Source organism: Prionailurus viverrinus, chromosome C2, assembly GCF_022837055.1.
Source record: "Prionailurus viverrinus isolate Anna chromosome C2, UM_Priviv_1.0, whole genome shotgun sequence".
Taxonomy (NCBI): domain Eukaryota; kingdom Metazoa; phylum Chordata; class Mammalia; order Carnivora; family Felidae; genus Prionailurus; species Prionailurus viverrinus.
In genome coordinates, this window is record NC_062569.1 from 78442324 (window position 1) to 78454841 (window position 12518).

Here is a 12518-nt window from a genome sequence, read left to right on the forward strand (position 1 = left end):
CTGAGGTCAAGAGTTGCACACTCTTCCGACTGAGCCAGCCAGGTGCCCTGCCCCAAAGTTCATTAAATGACATTAGAACCCATATAATGTATTTTTTTTTTAATTTTTTTTTCAACGTTTTTTATTTATTTTTGGGACAGAGAGAGACAGAGCATGAACGGGGGAGGGGCAGAGAGAGAGGGAGACACAGAATCGGAAGCAGGCTCCAGACTCCGAGCCATCAGCCCAGAGCCTGACGCGGGGCTCAAACTCACGGACCGCGAGATCGTGACCTGGCTGAAGTCGGACGCTTAACCGACTGCGCCACCCAGGCGCCCCAATGTATTTTTATTGAGATCGAGTGTAAGTGTAAAATTTTAAAGTTACTTTTCAAAAGAATTTTAAAGGAAAATAAAAATAAAAGCCTCCAGCAAGGGGACGCTACCCCCTGACTCTTCTCTCTTCAGGGAAGACTAGACCTTCCTAAGGGGTCCCTGGCTGGCTCAGTTGGTGGAGCACGAGGCTCTTGATCTCAGAGTTGTGAGTTTAAGCCCCATGTTGGGTGTAGAGATTACCTAAAGAAAAAAGGAAACCTTCTTAAACAGAAACAGTCTCAGAGAGCACCAGTAAGTTATGTTTCGCCTCAGCCTTTCAACGGGGGTCAGGAAGATAGCAGAATGGAAGTTCTAGGAGGTTTTGGTTTTGTTTTGCTTTTTTTTTTTGCCCAAGTTCTATTGATAAAATAGAAAATAGTTTTCACCAAAAACAACTGACAATTAATGTTTATCGGGCTAATCACAGACTTCAGCAGGCTTCTCATTCAGAATTCAGCACTGGAAACCAAGATCTAATTGGCCTCTGCCATAGTCTGGCTGGATTTCGGGAGGCCCCCAGTCTGTTCCAGTGTATCCCCAAGGAGTCAGGAATTTTCAGATGGAGTATATTGACATACAGTATTTATTTTGACAGCTATGTCATTACTTTGATCAGCATTAGAAAAATACAACAAATTAAACCTATGATTCACTCAAGTGGAGTAAATACAAGTCAACTTGTAAAAATATCAGGTAAATAATGGTGCTCAGATCGTGCTCAAGCATGGCAACAGTCATGAAGCCTGAAGAATTGAATGGCCGGATTTGTACCAAGGCAACAAGGTCTGTAAACTCCTGCCTCACTTCTATGTCTACTGCACCACGGATTCCGATGTAAATACTGGATCTAAGGACCACCACCAGCAGCCCGTGCTTCAGATCCAGCCTGCACTTTGGGCAGATTCCCCTTACAGAATTCACAAATAACATTGGCAGAAGTGACAATACCAAGGCAACTAATGGGGCAGCGAACAAGAGGAAATGTTCTGCTGCACTGAGCTTTGGTTCTTAATGCAGTAGGGTTAGGAAAAACTTCCCCCTTTAAATGTCCTTTATTGTTTTTAAGGTATTGCCTGGAGTGGAGCGCCTGGGTGGCTCAGTCGGTTAAGCAGCCGACTCGATTTCAGCTCAGGTCATGGTCTCACAGTTGGTGAGTTCAAGCCCGGGTCGGTCTCTGCACTGACAGCACAGAGCCTCCTTGGGATTATCTCTCTCTCCCTCTCTCTCTGCACCCCCCCCCAAACAAATAAATAAACTTAAAAAAAAAAGTATTATCTGTACCATTAAAAAAGTAAGATTAAGAAATTGCAAGTAGAATTATAATTTGTTTCACAGGCCAGACAGTTTTAAATAGCTCCTTGTTGGGGCCCCTGGGTACTCCGCTGGTTAAGCGTCTGACTTTGGCTCAAGTCATGATCTCCTGGTTCATGAGTTTGAGCTCCGCTTGGGGCTCTGGAGACTGCTTTGGATTCTGTGTCTCCCTCTCTCTCTGCCCTTCCCTGCTCTCTCTCTCTATCTCTCTCTCTCTCTCTGTCTCTCAAAAATAAACAAACATTAAAAAAAAAAAAACGTTCATGTAAATTATCACCACTCCAGGGGATAGAAATTGGCATAGAAGTTGGAGGGAACATGAGGATGTGTCCTTTTTGAATGTGGATAGTTCTCCATACAAGGAGTAATAGACTCTCTAAAAGAAATTGAACAGAATATCAACATTGCAAATCACTGTAGATAGATAGTGTAGAATAGATACTGTTCCTCTGTCTGTGAGTCCTACTATTCATTCTTCTAGTTATTCACTCATTCATTCAAAAAATAGTTGAGTGCTTACTATACGTGTAAGGAATTACTGCCAGCAATGAAAAATTCTTCTCCTAATCAGTTCCTTTGACCTACAAATCAAAGACGCAAAAAAATCATTTTGCCATTTTTGGACCAAAATTCACAACTTCTTAGAAGCTCTTCTGGATCACCTCTATTCTATTCTAATGATTTGTTTACTGTCTCCCCTCAATATTTATTGTAAACACTATTCAGCATGTTGATTGGTCGTTGTTATAGGCAAAATAATGCCCCCCCCCACCCCGCAAAGATGTCCACATCCTAATCCCCCAAACCAGAGTGATGTGCCCAGAAGCCAAGGAATGTGGGCAGCCTCTAGAGGCTGGAAAAGACAAGAAACAGATTCTTCCCTAGAGTGTCAAGGAGGAGCACAGCTCTGCTGACCTCTTGATTTTAACCTCATAAGATACATTGCAGTTTTCTGAGCTCTAGAATTAAAAGCTGATGCTTTTTGTTTTGTTTTGTTTTAAGCCATTAAGTTTGTGTAATGAGTGACAACCGCAATAGAAACTAATGTAAGCATCAAAGCATTGGGCCTCATGTTGTGGGAGATGCAAAGATGAAACCCTCCTCTCAAGATGCTTATTTATAGGTTAGAACAGATGAGATGCCTAAGCTAAACTATTAAGCTAGAACATGATGACTATAGTAAAAGAGGTACCACAGAATGGCTATGGGAGTCCAAGGAAGGAAATCGCTTCTTTTTTAGGGTATTTTGGAAGGGCGTGGTGGAAAAAAAGGCTTTTGGGCTGACCCTAAGAGGATGAGTACATTTTAAGAGATAAAAGGAAAGGGAGCACCTGGGTGGCTCAGTCAGTTAAGCATCCGACCTTGGCGCAGGTCAGGATCTCGTGGTTTGTGGGTTTGAGCCCCGTGTCGGGCTCCGTGCTGACAGCTCAGAGCCTGGATCCTGCTTCAGATTCTGTATCTCCCTCTCTCCCTGTCCCTCCCCCACTCATGCTCTGTCTCTCTTTCTCTTAAAAATAAAGAAACATTAAAAAAAAGAGAGAGATAAAAAGGATGGAGAAAGTGGCATAACTCTTACAAATTAAATCACATAAATTATTTTTTAAATCTATTATTAGTCCTTTGATAAAGGAAACACTGCTGTGTTAAAAAACAAAATCATGCCTCAACACATCTTTTTTTAAAAAGCTGTTTATTGATTCTTGACAGTGAGCATGTGTGAGAGGGGAGGGACAGAGGGTCTGAAACAGGCTGTGGACTCCGTGCTGACGGCAGACAGCCTGACGTGAGGCTCAGACCCACGAACTGCACGATCATGAGCTGGAATGAAGTCAGATGCTTAACCGACTGAACCACCCAGGCGCCCCATAGGTTACACCAGATGTGGTCGGATCTTTGAACCTGAAGAATGACTTCCATCAGTCTTCTAGGGCTGCCATGACAGGATACCGCAGACGGAATGGCTTCAACAACAGAAATTTATTTTCTCATGGTTCAGGAGGCTGGACGTACAAGATCAAGGTGTCCCCAGGTTCAGTTTTTCTCCTGATACCTCTCGCCTGGCCTTGCAGACAGAGAGCCTCTCACTGTGTGTGCACGTGGCCTTTCCTGTGCGCATGCACACCCTTGGTGTCTTCCTCTTCTTAAAAAGCCACCTACAAAGCCACCCGTTCTTTACCAGTTCTTTTGGATTAGAACCGCCACCTTTATGACCTCACTTAAACTTGATCACCCTTGAAAGGCCCTATCTCCTAATCTAGTCACACCAGGGGTTTGGGCTCCTTTCTATGAACTTAGGGGAACACAGTTCAGTCCGTATCATACAGAATTATTGTTTTAAAAATTATAGATGTGAGATACACCAATGGTACAAAAAATACAAACCAAACAACAGTATGTCAAGTAGAAAATAAAAAAATTTTCTTCTCTCTCATTGCCTCTAGAGGAAATCAGTTTCCTTCTGGAAAAGTCTGATTGAAATAATTATAGCTAAGACACCGGAGAACTTGCTTCCTCTCTCTTTCTCTGCCCAAATGTACTTAAGAAAGGCCATGTGAAGACACAGTGAGGAGGCTGCCCTCTGCCACCCAAGGGGAGAACTCTCACTAGACACAGACCTTGCTGGCACCTTGATCTTGGCTTCTAGACTCTAGAACGGTCAGAAAAAAATTTGTTGTCTAAGCCACCAGGCTATGGTGCTTGGTTATGGCAGCCCAAACAGACTAAGATAGCATCGTTCTCTGCATAAAACTATGCGTATATCTATCCATTTTTAAACACAAATGGGATCTTGCTAAACGTAATGTTCTTCAACAAACTTTTTCCGTTTACAACATATATTGACAATCTTTCCATACCGGTACAGATCTAGTGACCTCATTGTTGTTATTTTCCACTGTCGTTTTATTATTCCAGTATCCAACCTGGAATACCATGATACCTTTAGTGATTATTCTCTTTATTTTTTAGTTTTAATTTTGTTTTGAGGTAATGGTAGATTCACATGTAGTTGCAAGAAATAACACATGTACTCTTTCCTCAGTTTCCTCCGATGGTAAGTAACATCTTGGAAAACTACACAACATTATTACAACCAGGATATTGACAGTGATACAGACAAGACATGAACACTTCTGTCACCACAAGGATCTCTCTTGTGGCTTTCTCATCGCCACACCCACTTCTCTCCTGCCCCTTCCTTAACCCTGGCAACTACTAACTTGCTCTCCCTTTCTATAATTTTGTCTTTTCGAGAATGTGATATACATGGAATCATACAGTAGGTAACCTTTTACGTTGGGTTTTTTTACTCCGTCTAATAGTCTAGAGATTCATCCAGGTTGTGTGTGTATCAATGAATAGTTCTTCCTTTCTACTACTAAGTAGTTTTCCATGGCTAGATGTAGTATAGCTTAACTGTTCACCAGCTGAAAGATACCTGAATTGTTTCCAGCTTTTGACTATTGTAAATAAAGTTGCTACGATCATTCATGTACAAGTCTTTGTGTGAACATAAGTCTTCATTTCTCTCTGGTAAATGTCTAGGAGTAACATTTGCTGTGTCATATGATAGATGCTCTTTTAGTTTTGTAGGAAACTGCCAAATTGTTTTCCAGAGTAGCTGTACCATTTTACGTTCCCACCAGCAATGTACGAGAGACGCGGTTTCTCTGCATCCTTGTCAGAATTCGGTGTTGTCACTGTTTTTATTTTAGCCAATTCTATTAGATGTATAGCGATAAGTCATTGTGGTTTCTATTCGCATTTTTGAAATGGCTAATCATGTTTAACATCTTTGCACGTGCTTATTTGCCATCTATACATCCCCTTCCGTGTAATGGCTTTTCGTGTCTATTTCTCATGTTTCAATAGGATTGTTTGATTTTTTTGCTATTGAGTTTTTGAGGTTTTTTAAAATGTTTATTTATTTGGGGGGGGGGGTAGGGAGGAACAGAGAGAGAGAGAGGGAGACACAGAATCCGAAGCAGGCTCCAGGCTCTGAGCTGTCAGCACAGAGCCCAATGCGGGGCTCAAACTCACGAACCACAAGATCATGACCTGAATGGAAGTCAGACACTTCACTGACTGAGTCACCCAGGCGCCCTGAGTTTTTGAGTTTTACTATATCTAGACACTAGTACAGTAGGCCCTTGAACAATGCAGGAGTTAGGGACACTGATCCCCCATGCAGTCAAAAATCCATACTTAACTTTTGACTCCCCCCCCCGCGAAAACTTAATTACTAGTGTTGACCAGAAGCCTTACCAATATGGACATAGTCAGTTAACTGGGTGTCTCAGTGGGAAGAGCATGTGACTTCTGACCTCAGGGTCATGAGTTTGACCCCCACATTAGGTGTAGAGTTCACTAAAAAAGAAATAAATTTTTAAAAATAGTCAATTAACACATATTTTGTATGTTATATATATAATATACTGTGCTCTTATAAAGTAGGCTAGAAAAAATGTTATTAAGAAAGTCAAATGGTAGCAAAAATGAACTACTGGGACCTCATCAAAATAAAAAGCTTCTGCGCAGCGAAGGAAACAATCAGCAAAACTAAAAGGCAGCCGACAGAATGGGAGAAGATATTTGCAAATGACATATCAGGTAAAGGGTTAGTATCCAAAATCTACAAAGAACTCATCAAACACCACACCTGAAAAACAAATAATCCAGTGAAGAAATGGGCAAAAGACAAGAACAGACACTTCTCCAAAGAAGACATCCAGATGGCCAACTGACACATGAAAAAATGCTCAACATCACTCATCATCAGGGAGATACAAATCAAAACCACAATGAGATACCACCTCACACCTGTCAGAATGGGTCACATTAACAACTCAGGCAACAACAGATGTTGGCGAGGATGTGGAGAAAGAGGATCTCTTTTGCACTGCTGGTGGGAATGCAAGCTGGTACAGCCACTCTGGAAAACAGTATGGAGGCTCCTCAAAAAACTAAAAATAGAACTACGCTACGACCCAGCAATTGCACTACTAGGCATTTATCCACAGGATACAGCTGTGCTCTTTCAAAGGGACACATGCACCCGCATGTTTATAGCAGCACTCCCAACAGCAGCCAAAGTATGGAAAGAGCCCAAATGTCCATCGATGGATGAATGGATAAAGAAGATGTGGAATATATATATACAATGGAGTATTACTCGGCAATCAAAATGAATGAAATCTTGCCATTTGCAACTACGTGGATGGAACTGGAGGGTATTATGCTAAGTGAAATTAATCAGGGAAAGACAAAAATCATATGACTTCACTCAGGTGAAGACTTTAAGAGATGAAACAGATGAGCCTAAGGGAAGGGAAGCAAAAATAATATAAAAACAGGGAGGGGGACAAAATAGAAGAGACTCAAAAATATGGAGAACAAACTGAGGGTTACTGGCGGGGCTGGGGGAGGGGGAGGGGCTAAATGGGGAAGGGGCACTAAGGAATCTACTCCTGAACGTATTGTTGCACTATATGCCAACTAATTTGGATGTACATCTTAAAACCTAAAAAATAAAATAAAAAAAAGAAAGTCAAAATACATTGTACAGAATGGTACTGCATTTATTGAAAAATATCTGTGTGTAAGTGGATCCAGACAGTTCAAACACGTGTTGCTCAAGGGCCAACCGTACTTTGTCAGATATGTGGTTTCCAAATATTTTCTCCCATGCTGTAGCTTGTCTTTTCATCCCTTTAACAGAGTATTTCAGGGAGCAAAGGTTTTTTTTCCTTGCACAAGGTCGAGACTGGGCCGCCCGTCTACCGGGCACCGGGGACCAGTAGCTGGGGGGTCGGGCTTCCACCTGGGCCAGGGACGGTCCTTCCTGAACACCTGCCTCCCTGCAGCCCCATCCCGGGTCTGGCTTTCAGTGGGAGCACACGGAGCATGAAGTGGAAAAGGTGGGCAGGATGATGGGGCAGAAGACGAAGGAAGAAAAGGAGAAAAGGAAGAAAAAAAGGAGCTGGAGGGGAGAATGTCACCCAAGGAGACCCAGGAACAGATTCTGAAGTTGCCAGAGAAGCTTTGGGCCCCCCCCCCTCCGCCCCCCAGGAAGAGAAGCACCAGCTTTTTCTGCAGCTCAAGAAAAAGGAATTTTCCCACGAGGGAGAAACAGGGAGGCCCGGGGAGCAGAGCACCCTGACCACTAACTACATCAGCTGTGTACGAGCAGACCAGACGGTCAGGCCAGAGCTCACCTCCTCAGCCTGGGAAGACACAGCCAGCCAGGCGCCCTCAGGGCAGACGACCGCCAAACAGGTGTTGGGACCCCAAGTACTTACCACCCAGAGTCGTGTGGGCTCAGCGGCCGCTTTTGTAGGGACCCCAGAGCCACGGGCAATTCCGCAGCCCGGGCAGTGCCTATGGGAGTGCTCGTCCCGCACCCGACTCAAGGCCCACGCAGCCCACCCACAGTGCTGGCGAGCAGCTCAGAGCACGTGAGCAGCACGTCCCGCAGGGCGAGACCGGTCTCGATCCGGCCACCGCCTGACGCCACGCACGGCCGCTTTCAGACCACCCAGACATGGGAGGCAAGAGCAAAAACCCAGGGAACTCACATGTCCGTCTCAAGGTTTCCAGCCAGCCTGCCCTCTTGTGCCCCTCTCAGCCTTCTTGTGTCTGCTCTATCCACAACTTCCGGGGGTTTTAGTTGTGCTTTGCTGGAGAAATAGGGAAAAGTGTGTCCACTGCATCTTCTCAGAAGAGAAAAGTGGACCTCATTGGTTTTCAATGGCTAAGTAATGTGCATGGCCTGCAACTCATTAACCAGTCTCCTTTTGATAGACATTCAGACCGTTTCTAGGTTTTTTGCTATTAAAATAATGATGAAAAGGAATAGATGTTCTCCTTCTTTGTGGGGGGGGGGAGCGGGAAATGGGGAGAGGGCAGGGCAGATTCTGGGTTCTTGTGCTGTTATACGCAGAGGCTAAAATTCCCAACGGGAATTGTTGGGTCAAGGGACACGTGCATTTTAATTCACCATATTGTCAAAATATCCTCAAAAAATGTTTCACTAAACTCCCACCAACAGAAGAGTATGTGTTTTTCTATTGAGTATTGTCAAATTTTCTAATCTTTGATCACCCGATTGAGAACTGTTCTCTTAAGCTGTTTTTGTGTGCTTGTTTTCCTTTCTCGGTAGGACTCAAAGTGAGAAGGGTGCCTTTTTCATTTTCTTGTTGTCTGCAAGGACCTGGCCCCAGGCTACATACCATAATAGTTATCTGTTAATAGTTTTAGCACTTCCAATAAAGGATTAGAGCTGGTCATACAGAATTCTGGCCAAGTCTCATGACTTCAAATAACACACAAAATTTCAACAGGTTTTACAAGCAGGTGTTTTTCAAAGTGTCTGTAGATGAACCTGAATCAGAATCACTTGGGGGTAACGGGAACCCTAACACCACACATCTCCTGTTATGATGGACTCAAGAGGATGCTTTGCCACCTAGATGTAATATTCTTGCCAAAAAATGGTGACACTGAATCTAGTAAGGAGGGAACAATCAGACACATTCAAAGTGTGAGACATTCTGAAACAAAGAAACAAAACCAAACAGGTCTGGAATCTTCAAAAACTGAATGTGCTATAAGACAGGAAACACAGCCACACTAGATAATGAGGTCACAAGAAATGCAAGCCAATCCACATACACATATACCATATATATATATGGTATATATAATATATATAATATATAATAATAATATATATAATATATATTATATATTATATATAATAATAATATATAATATAATAATATAATATATATTAGAATTTCTTTTTTTAGGTTTATTTTGAAAGGGAGGCAGCGCGTATTCACATGTGTGCATGTGCAGGTGTGCAAGAGCGGGGGAGGGGCAGAGAGAGAGAGAAAGAGAGAGAATATCCAGGCTCCATGCAGTCAGCACAGAGCCTGACCTGGGGCTCGAACTCACGAACCGCGAGATCATAACCTGAGCCGAAATTAAGCGTCAGATGCTTAACCGACTGAGTCACCCAGGCACCCCTGTGGTAGAATTTCTGACGAGAAAATCCCTTCTCCAAAGGGGGGTACTGTTCTAGATGAAAATAGACTAAAGAGACTGGGTCACTAAATATAATGGTTAACCCTTGATCGAGTCCTAGATTTTATTTTTAAGGCTATAAAGTACATTATGAGGACATTTGAGAAATGATGAATATTGATAACTTTGTAGGTGTTACTGTAATAGCAAACTTGGGGGATATAATATTTCTGTAGTTTTATAGAAGAATATATTTTTAGGATGTAGTGCTGAAGTATTAGGAGTCAAGTGTCACTACTGTGCCTAAAACTTCAGAAAGTTCAGAAAAAACTCAAAAGACAACAAATATAGTAAACGGTTAACAGTTGGTAAGTGCGAGAAACATTTGGTGTTCATTACTGTAATCTTGCAACTCTTCTTTAGTTTTCAAGATTTTCAAAATAAAAAGCTGGCCCTACCTCAAATCAGATCTGAATCTTGGTGGGAGGACAGCACCCATTTGTATCTGCATTTCAAGCAGATCTTCCCATTGATTTTTATGTATACTGCAGTTTTAGAGGTACTGATTTGAAGTACAATAATGTGTTTTTATTTTAGTCTTTATGAAGGTAGAGCTAAAAAAAAAAAAAAAAAAAAAAAACAAACAAAAAAACCCAACCCTCCATATCTTGGTTACACAATAGAATTTAAGGATGTTGGGTTAACAGATTTTTTTTTTTTAAACGTTTATTTATTTTTTGGGGACAGAGAGAGACAGAGCATGAACGGGGGAGGGGCAGAGAGAGAGACACAGAATCGGAAACAGGTTCCAGGCTCTGAGCCATCAGCCCAGAGCCCGACGCCGGGCTCGAACTCCCGGACCGCGAGATCGTGACCTGGCTGAAGTCGGACGCTTAACCGACTGCGCCACCCAGGCGCCCCGGGTTAACAGATTTAAACCCAGTCTTTTTCCACATTCCCTTCTGTGGTCCTCTTAATTTTCTCCATCTCCTTCAACTCTCTTAATCTTTACTTATCTTTATGCACAGTGTTTTCAAAGTTATTGTGAAGATTGTGTCAGTGAGTGCTGCCCTCTAAATTGCTGCAGTGGACACCGCCTATATTCAGGTAGAATCTAGCCTCTTATTTCCTCCAGCAACTGAATAATAAAGAGGTAAGTAGCACCACTGTCCCTATCCAGCTCAAGGCAATTCTTCTTAAACACTTAAATGACCGATGTAGGGACAGCACGTATTATGTGGTGTGTTTACCAAATAATAAATGACATTCACAAGTAATAAACTGGTGAAAGATCCAAAGCACGTGCCTTAACAAACTTACGCATATCAATAGCTTGTCAGGACACTGCTTTAAATGCGTAACTATCACCTAAGATCAACAGATGGACTTGAAATAATGTGGGAACCTCAAAAGAATACCTGGTACTTTCTGTAAGGAGCCATCACCATCAACATAAAGCCTACTGTTTCGAAGGTTCTGTTGTACTGACAAATTCGTACTAATTGCTGGATTTCCTCTGGTGAACAGTGGCTTACAATTGTTAGCTGGATTTAGAATGGTCAGTTGAGGCTACTGAAGAGTATACATGGCCTCACATGATCCGGGGTAGCAAAGAAGCAGATGCAGTTGACTTTGAGAAGGCTTTCTAATTTTAGATCTCAGGTAAGTAGAAAGTTTATCACAACCATAAAAGAATATGCTCTCTGGGGCGCCTGGGTGGCGCAGTCGGTTAAGCGTCCGACTTCAGCCAGGTCGCGATCTCGCGGCCCGGGAGTTCAAGCCCGGCGTCGGGCTCTGGGCTGACGGCTCAGAGCCTGGAGCCTGTTTCCGATTCTGTGTCTCCCTCTCTCTCTGTCCCACCCCCGTTCATGCTCTGTCTCTCTCTGCCCCCCCAAAAAAATTAACGTTGAAAAAAAAAAAAGAATATGCTCTCTGTTGGTATACAAACTTTGTTAATATGTATATTTTGGATCTTTAACTCACTTACTACTTGGTGGTATTTGGTAACCACATGCAAATGTTCCGTAAGCACAGCATTTATTAGAAATACATTGTAACGCTGCAGGCACTGTGGCTTTGGCTTTTGACTGTGGATTTTTACTGGATTTTTGATTGGGACGCTTTCCCCACCCCCCCCCCTTTTTTTTTTTTACCTTGAAACCTCTTTAGCACTTGTGATCTAAACCAGAATCTAACCTTTATTTATTTTTTTAAAAGAGATTCTGGAATCCTCCACAGCATGTAACAGTAGCGCTAAATCTAAAGTAAACACTCAATAATTAGGTGTTAACTGTTGATTGATTTCACCCTGTGATTCATTGGTTTCACCCTAAGGACTCAAGTGAGACTAAATGGTTGGTCATTTTTCTGATTTAGTATTTCCTTGGGTTTCTTATATCCCTGGAGAGTTTTAGTAGGTTTTAGATGAGACAGTAAGGATCTTTGACCCATTCTCAGAAAATGTCTGGCATTACCTCAAATCTGAATTTGATCAGTATTACAGGGGGATGGGTAAGGAGCAGCAGCCCTAAACTGGGGCCCAAGTCTACTTTGTCATCTTGGTATTAGCTTTAGTCACAGTTTCTGGCACGCCAGGATTTTTCAAATAAATTTTTTGGAAAAAAATATATTTAGAATTAACTATCATATACATATAAAATTAAGAGTCAGTTTTTCTAGTTAGCTGACTTTAGGTGGTTGTCTGAATTAATGAGGAAATGTTTCCCTTGACAATATTTTGCAGTGTGGGTAGCATTTTAAAGTTAAATGACTAAATACATTGATTTTTTTTTTTTTTCAACAGGCCTGGGTTAGGGCTACGGTTGAAAATCT

General features: G+C 42.3%; 1 pseudogene; it reads left to right on the plus strand.

Moving 5' to 3' along the window:
• The first annotated feature begins 3599 nt into the window (after positions 1-3599).
• Positions 3600-8169, plus strand: LOC125174473 (G protein pathway suppressor 2-like; annotated as a pseudogene).
• The last annotated feature ends 4349 nt before the right edge of the window (positions 8170-12518 follow it).